The following is an 8,649-nucleotide window of genomic DNA, read 5'->3' as shown; positions in this document are numbered from 1 at the left end:
AATCAATCAAAATCAGGATACTCGAGTTATCAGATAAATAATAATTGGACCTGGCTTCACTAATCCCTATGAATTATTTGTAGTCGCTAAACCCTAAAAGGGTTTTAGGAAGAGGACGACTCTAGTTTACAACTAGGACACATAAAAGTAGTGTCGGATTCAAAGATCCCAGTTGTTTGAGGTTCCCCTTTTATAGACTTTCAAATCATAGGTTGCTTTAGGTTTAAGCTAAGATAGCTTTGGAACCAAGCAAATAATATCTACCATTAGATGAATCTTTAAAACTATTAACATACAAGATATACACTCTGGTTAGGATGAACCGTAACCGAACCATGTACAAAGACAACGTTCATGAATGGTTAGCCGAAACTAGCCAACTGAACTATAAGCTTGAGCATTTTCATATAACACTTAAGACTTTAATCTTGAGTCACATTCATATGATCAAACATGTCTATAGTGTTTTTAGAGATTGTTCAAATGCTAATTATCTCAGAGAAATAATTTATGTGCATTTGAAATTAATCGATAGGGCAAGTACGTATACTTAGACCTTGTTCGTGAACATATTTGTCATGGTACGTGTACCGGGTATGTGTACTCTTAAGACAAATTAGAGTTCTAGAACATACAAAACTTTCTCGGTATGTATACTGGGTATGGATACCATACCGGTTCCAAAACCGAAAGCTCTTTTTCAGTACACGTACTTCATGAGTTCACAGACTTTTTAAGGTATGCATACTGATAAACATACCAAAAAGTTGTTGTCGACATATAGCTGCTTCGGTACGTGTACTAGGTACATGTACTACGGTTCCGGACCTATAACAGTTTTCTCAGTTTGTAAGACTGGTATGCATACTGCCTTGCATCCGAAAATAATAGTAGTTTTTTATTTCTCTCTGGATCAATTCAAAACATTCCCAAATAACATCAATGACACATATCATTGTTCCAGATTATTTATGAATGATAGTCTTAAATCATAATTTAGATTGGGAACAATAAATTGTACTTCCTAAACCGAAATTCATCAAGTATGAACAAATTTTCATTAAGCTTAGTCATATATATTTCGAGGACTAATTACAAGATAAACTTGACTCAAGATTTTTGATATGCTTACCATAGTCTAATTAGTTACGCGAAAAAATGTCTCATCGATAAAAAGATGAATATAACTTGAGAAATAGGTGGTTCAGTCTTCACTTACCTTTTGTTGAAGAAGTTCTCCAAAAGCTTCGGTTGATCTTCGCCTTCAAATGGTAGAACGCAATGATGACTGACGTGATGTCCATTTCTCAACTACACTTCTATTATAATCCGAGATTTAACTAATTGTAGACTAGAAATCAAGATACAGTTTTGACAACTGTTAGAGCACTGCTCGGTCGAACTCGCAAGCGTTGCTATCTCAAGCTTGTTTGTCAAGTTTAGTTTCCAAAACTATAAGACTTGATTTCTAGTCTACTTATAACTAAGTCTCGGATTAGGATAGAAAGTGTAGTTGGGCTTTAGACTTCACGGCGTTCATTGAATGGAGACGAAGAACTAATCAACGGAACTTGTGGAACTTCATCAACAAAAGGTATGTGGAGACTTGAACTCATCTATCACTCAAAAGTCTATCTACTCTATCTCCTATTTGAGACAAAAAGTCGTATTGCTATATACACATTTGGTATTTCGAGCCGAGTTTATCTCGCTTATCTATCTCTCGAAATGTGTGTTGGTAAGCTTTCGCTTTAACCAAGTTCATCTTTTAATCTTGACGAAAGTCAAAAGATGATCATGTGAAAATCGCCTTGTAACATCTTACATGATTTGTGTGAGACAGTCATTTGATGTAGACTCGAAATGTTCGTATTGATTATTCGATCACTTGAAAATTGCTTTGAAACTAATAATTTTTGTGAGACAGCTATTGTCTTCTTCCAAAAATGTTTCAATGATTGAAATGAGGGTTTAGAACCCATAACCATGATTGGATATAAAAATAGTGTGTGTATTCACATTGTGTAAAATCCAAAAATTCGTGAACCTTGGTATGCGTACCCGTATTGGATGGTTATGAAAGTCCGGGAACCAAGTATGCGTACCCGTACACATACTGGCGGAAGTTCATGTTCCGTGAATATCTGCTGGAGTTTGGAAAAGTAAATGGTATGCGTACCCGTACGCGTACTGGCATAACCAAACTCAGTCTGTCTACTTAGGTATGCGTACCCGTTTGCATACTTAAGTAGTTTATGTTCTAAAATCGGTTTGTTCATGAACTAATATATTTATATAATAAGGAATGCAATCTTTTGCAAACCGTGGTTATAGTGTTCATGAAATGATTCAAGTGAATCAAAATCGATTTTGCTTCAATTGTATCTTGTATACTTCTATGAGAATATAAACAATTAAACAACACCCTAACGAGTTTCATTTGAGTCATTTGAACTAGTTATGATAAAGATGAATCAGGTTGATATGAAAGTGCTCATATGGCTAACCACTGGTTAACTATTGTTGAACCAACTAATTGTACACGTTTATGTACAGTTACCTTTTCTAAATGATGGTACATTTCATTTGTGTATAACAAGCTAAGTTCGATCCAACTGTTGAAAGATAGTATCTTGAATCTAATCAGGTTTTCATCTAACGGTGAATATTGAATGCTTTTTTACCAAGGTAACATTGATTGCAAACCCTGATTTGAAGACTATACAAAGGAGAACTCTAGAAACTGGTATTAGAGCACTGCTCGGTCGAACTCGCAAGCGTTGCTATTTTAAGCTTGTTTGTCAATGTTAGTGATCAAACCTATAAGTCTTTATTTCTAGTCTACTTATAAATGACTCGGACTAGGATAGATTGTGTAGTTGAGCATTAGACTTCATGGCGTTCATCAATTGAAGACGAATAAATACTAAGGCGAGCTTGTGGAACTTCATCAACAAAAGGTATATGGAGAATGAAACTCATCTATCACTTGGAAAATATAATTCTATTTTATCTCCTATATTGAGACATAAGTCGTGTTACGAGATAGTTTTCTATTATACATATTTGAGATTTCGAGTTGAGTTTAACTCGCTTACATATTTCTCGGAATATTTTTTGGTAAGATTTCGCTTCAATCGAGTTCATCTTGATCATGTGAAAATCGCCGAGTAACATCTTATATGGTTTTTGTGATACAATCATTTGGTGTAGACTTTGAATATTTCATTATGATTATTTCAATAACTTGAAAATTGCTTTGATGCTAATCATGTGTGAAAACGGCTATTGTCATCCTCTAAGAAAGATTCAACGATTGAAATAAGAGTTTGTAATACTTAACCATCATTGTACTATAAACATATTGTGCATTCTTGCATGTATGTGATCCATGAACAGAACTAAAGTATGCACACCCGTATGCGTACTTGAAGTTGTGAAATTCCGTATACCAAGTACACATACCGGTACGCATACTTCTGTAAGATATAGCTCCGGGAATTTCTGCTGGGTTTTGAAATTGTACTAAGTATGCGTACCCGTTTCCATACTGGCGAACCCAAACTCAGACTGGCTACTTAAGTATGCGTACGTTTGCATACTTGAGTGGTTAAAGTTCTAAATCATTTGGCTCATGAACTAATACATTTATATATTAGGGAATGCATTTTTTGCAAACCGTGGCTATAATGTTCATGAATTGATTCGATTAAATCAAACCGATTTTGCTAGAGTTCTCTCTTATATAGTCTTTCAAATCAGGGTTTGCAATCAATGTTAGCTTAGTAACAAAGCATTCAATATTCACCCTTAGATGAAAAACTGATTGGATTCAAGCTAATATTTACCAACCGTTAGATCGAAAACATAGCTTTTTATACACAAATGAAATGCACGTTCCTGGGATTATGTAACCGTACCCAAACCTGTACATTAGTTGGTTCAACAATTGTTAACCAAATGGTTAGCCGTATGATCACTTTCATATCAACCATATTCTTCTTCACCATAACTAGTTCAAATGACTCAAATGAACTAGTTAGAGAGTTTTTCAATTGCAAGGAAATATTATGTACTACACAAGACACAATTGAAGCAAAAACGATTTGATTCACATAAATCGGTTCATGAACACTATAGCCACGGGTTGCAATTGCATTCCTTAGTTTATAAATATAAGTTCACTAAACATCGTTTTTAGACATAACTTACTCAAGTTCGGGGACTGGGTTCGCGGATTTAAGTTCCCGGATGGAGTTCTCAAACTCCAGCAGAAATTCTCGGGTTTGAGAACTTCGCCAGTTCGCGGACTGAGTTTGCGGTCTTAGATCACGCGCTACTCCATTTCACTTGATCAACAAAGTTTGCAAACTTCGGTTCAAGTAATAAGAACTTATACATATATGTGTTTCCAAAACAATGCTCATATCCTCCAAATGGTTATATAGTCTAAACTCTCATCTCAATCATTGAAACATTCTCAGAGGATGTTATATAGTTGTTATTCACAAACCATTTCTCGTCAGAGCAATTTTCAAAGTGATTGAAACATAACATGACTTTCATCACTAGGTAAAGATGAACTTGGCTAAAGCGAAAGCTTTACCAACACATATTTCGAGAAATAGATAGGCGAGGTAAACTCGGCTCAAAATACCAAATGTGCATAATCTAAGTCTATATAGTAAAATGACTTTTGTCTCAATATAGGAGATAAATAGACTTTTGAGTGATAGATAAGTTCAAGTCTCCACATACCTTTTAGTCGATGAATATCCACCAGTTCCTTGAGTAGTCCTTCATCTTGTATGATGATTGCCATGGAGTTATTGAGCTCAACTACAATTTATATCCTAGTCCGAGACCTTATCTATAGTAGACTAGAAATCAAGACTTATAGTTTTGATCACTAATATTGACAAACATGCTTGAGATAGCAACGCATGCGAGTTCGATCGAGCAATGCTCTAACAATCTCCCCCTTTGTCAATTGTAGTGACAAAACTATCAATACATATGGAATACAAAAAAATATATACATAAAATTTTGTTGCTCCTATTCCACATGCCTAATCTTCAACATTACTTGAAATCTTCGTCACTTCCAAGTACTCCAATGATCCCAAAGGTTGTAAGTTTAGCATCACCGTTGTTGAAAATCCGTAGCTATAACAACGAGAAAACAAGAGTTCTCAATCATTGTTATAAAGTGTCATAGTATCATTACACAACGTCAAATTTCAATTGTATCACAACTTTAACAACAATACTATGGTGATATCTCACTCCCCCTTAGTCAATACTCCATCTCACATGGAAACCACTCCCCCTTACATAATGATCCGAAAACTATATGTATTTGTAGTGTGAACTACATATTAATTCTCCCCCTTTTTGTCAATAAAATGGCAAAGGTACAAGAACGAGATCCTAATGAAATTTCCGAAAGAGACATTTCATGACCAAAAGAAAGCATATATCATCTTATTTAGATGCAATCATAAAGCCGAAGCTAAATGCATTCATCAAGGAGCCTATTCAGATACAAGATAACCCCTAAAATATTCCACAACCGCACTCCCCACACAGATTTGAAAATTAAGCACAAGTTCAATTAAGAACTCTCCCCATAAAATGTCATTCCCGAAAGAACAACAAGAACGACCTTAATTTCAAAAAGAAAAGAAGAATTTCTTTGGACATAACAAATCACATACAAGTATGAATTTGAATCCAAAAGCTTAATTAAATTAACCATAAGAGATCTCATGATTAATTTAATCATAAATGCTCAACATAAGTGAACTTACGGAGACTCAAGAATACTCAATTAGACTAATCATAAGAGAACCAATAATTAATCTAATCGGAGTACACAATCAAATTAACCACAAAAAGTAATCAATTTAATTGGTCATGCTCAATCTTTAAGGGTTGTCACGGAGAAACAACTAAGTTAATACAATCAACTCAATCGTTAGTGCTCAACACAAGAAAACTTACAGAGCTTCACAGTAATACATAAAAGATTATGGATCAGGGAAGATCAATACTGCGAAATACACAAGGATTCATTCTATTTTCCATCACTATTCGAATAACGGTATATAATAGACATAATCCTTGTAAACAAAATATTTTAACCTATCTTCCATCAATAATTGACATAATAGGCTTAACTTTTGTATTTGTCAAAAGTTCATTCCTTTTTTTTTATCAACACATGCATATCGACATATAAAGGACTTAACTTTTGACAAGGTATGGGACACACATAGTTCACGGACGCAAACACACATATCCCATAACAAATTGCAATATATAAAACCATAAAGATTAAGACTGCAAAAATCATCTTCTAAACAATTTTAGAATTTAAGACAATAAATCTAAAAACACGAAGATGAAAACGTTGGACATAGCTATGTGTAATAACAATAATTGCTATTCCAAACTCTAATAATACTTCTCAAAAATAATAATAAATTCTCATAAGAAGTTTCCTAGGCATCAAGACAAACTCTTAATGCACATACAAGATGATTTGTCCTTACAGGGTAGAATCAATCTTTTTCGCATGGATTTACACCAATAATAGTTACAAAAGGCGTATAAAAATATTTTATTAACAAAGAAGAACATACAAAGTCAAGAACGACCATACACCATAGTTCACAAAAGATGATTGTGAACATTCAAGAATTTCATAGCACTGCGTACTACTTTCCATTCTTGAACTTCCTTCTTTGTGATTCACCGAAAACATTCTTGTAAAAGCTACAAATTATCTTAGAAGAGTAGTACTCTAAGAATCCAAGTTCCCAAGTTCAAGAGAAGTAGAACAAGTGCAATGAAATGGAGAAAAATACTCAAAAACAAGAAACAGGACAAATACCAATCTTAACTCATCCAAATTCAAGGTTTCTCATCTCCATTTTGAAGAGAATTCAAAGAGGAAGTGATGTGATTTGTAGATAATGGTAAAAGTGGTTCGATTCTCAGACTTGTGAAGGATATTAATTAGACTTAAATTCTGATATTAAAATAGAAAACTCACTAAAAATTATAGCAAACTCAATCAAAGATGATATCAATACTAAAAGAAACACTGAGGCTAAGATTCCACTATTTTCCAAGTTCAAAGTGATCAAACCAATACTTATATTTATGCAATTTTCTTGTTTAATTTGATTCTAAAATATTGCAACAAGTAGATTTTCAAAAGTAATAATTGTAAATACCAAGTATGAAGCATCAAAAGTCTTAAAACTAAGCATACTCCATCAAATAGATCACAATCACTCAAATAAAAATCATATTCAATAATAGTTCAAGGCAAATAATCATATAATTATTGCAAATAAAAAGATAAAATAGAATATACCACTTTTTGTTGGAAAAATAGCTTCCTCTATCGCCTCAGCAATGGGGTTTAGCTCCTCATATTAATCATGATCTCAAAATATGTGTTTGTTGCTCAAAAGATGATTAAAAGAGTGAAAAGTAATAACACAGACTGTTTGCAACAATGTATAGGTGTTGCAAAACAGCTGTTACAATGGAACTGTTATAGAATAACTGTTGCTTTGTCGCTGATTCTAAGACCCTAGAATACAACTGCCCTGCACAGCTTAATGTTCTTCAGCTGTTAAACAACGACACTGTTCTGCGAGTGTTTCCCGTGCGTCAATGTTCTTCGCGTTCTTCTTCTTCAGCAGCAGCAACAACAGAAACAGAGTTTGGTAAAGCTCTGATTTCTTCTTCTCTGGCTCTCTTTAGGTTCCCAAACTCTCGACACCTCTTCTATATGACCCAATACATCTATTTATATCAAAAATACCGATTAAATCTCTCCCAAATCTTCCAAAATCTCTTTCCTTCTCTTCACGGTCAAGTTGCGGCAATTTCTTGTTTTAGAATTTCTACGCGTTTCTGATCTTTCCTTTTTATTCTAAACTCTTCCTTAGATAAATACAAATCTTTGTGAAGGTTTACAGCGCTTTAATCTCTCTAAAATTCCGTAAAACAGGTCACACACGTGACTTTCCATATTTTTTGTTGTGAGAAAAATCCGTCGATTGAGCCTAGTCTAATCGATTTAAACACCCATATCAGATTCCTAGACCCATAAGGAGTCTATCCTATGAAAAACAGAGGTTTAATCGACCTCAAACTCCTCCAGATCACGATTGCCAAAACTGTTCTTCACCGCACTATTTTCCCGCCAAAAACCTGGTTTTTGAAATGTTGAAGATGGTTGCCCCTTATCCAGAGTATGGGTGCGATTAGCAACTGCCTGGAAATAGGATTCCCCTTAGTAATTAGGTTACCCCTTATCCAAAGTGATAGTCCGAATAGCAAATGTCCTCCGGTTGCTTTCCGACAACTTTTCGAGCCAATTTTTTCCAAAAGTGTATATTGGCCAAAAATACCTACAAATAAATAAAACACCATAATAAGTACAAAAATGAGCCCTAACAATATATAGAATCGAGACAAATCGGACACAAAAATGTGTCTATCAGGAAGAGAGTGCAAAAATAATAAGGTCAATCCGAGTTCGAATGAAGAAGTTACGGTCAAAACAAGTTTACCAAATATCGACGTCAAGTATGCATACGGGTTTGCAAACGAATTTTCGTATCCAGG

The sequence above is a fragment of the Papaver somniferum genome, chromosome 8, assembly GCF_003573695.1.
Source record: "Papaver somniferum cultivar HN1 chromosome 8, ASM357369v1, whole genome shotgun sequence".
In the NCBI taxonomy this organism is placed as follows: Eukaryota; Viridiplantae; Streptophyta; class Magnoliopsida; order Ranunculales; family Papaveraceae; genus Papaver; species Papaver somniferum.
This window is presented reverse-complemented; position numbering follows the sequence as displayed.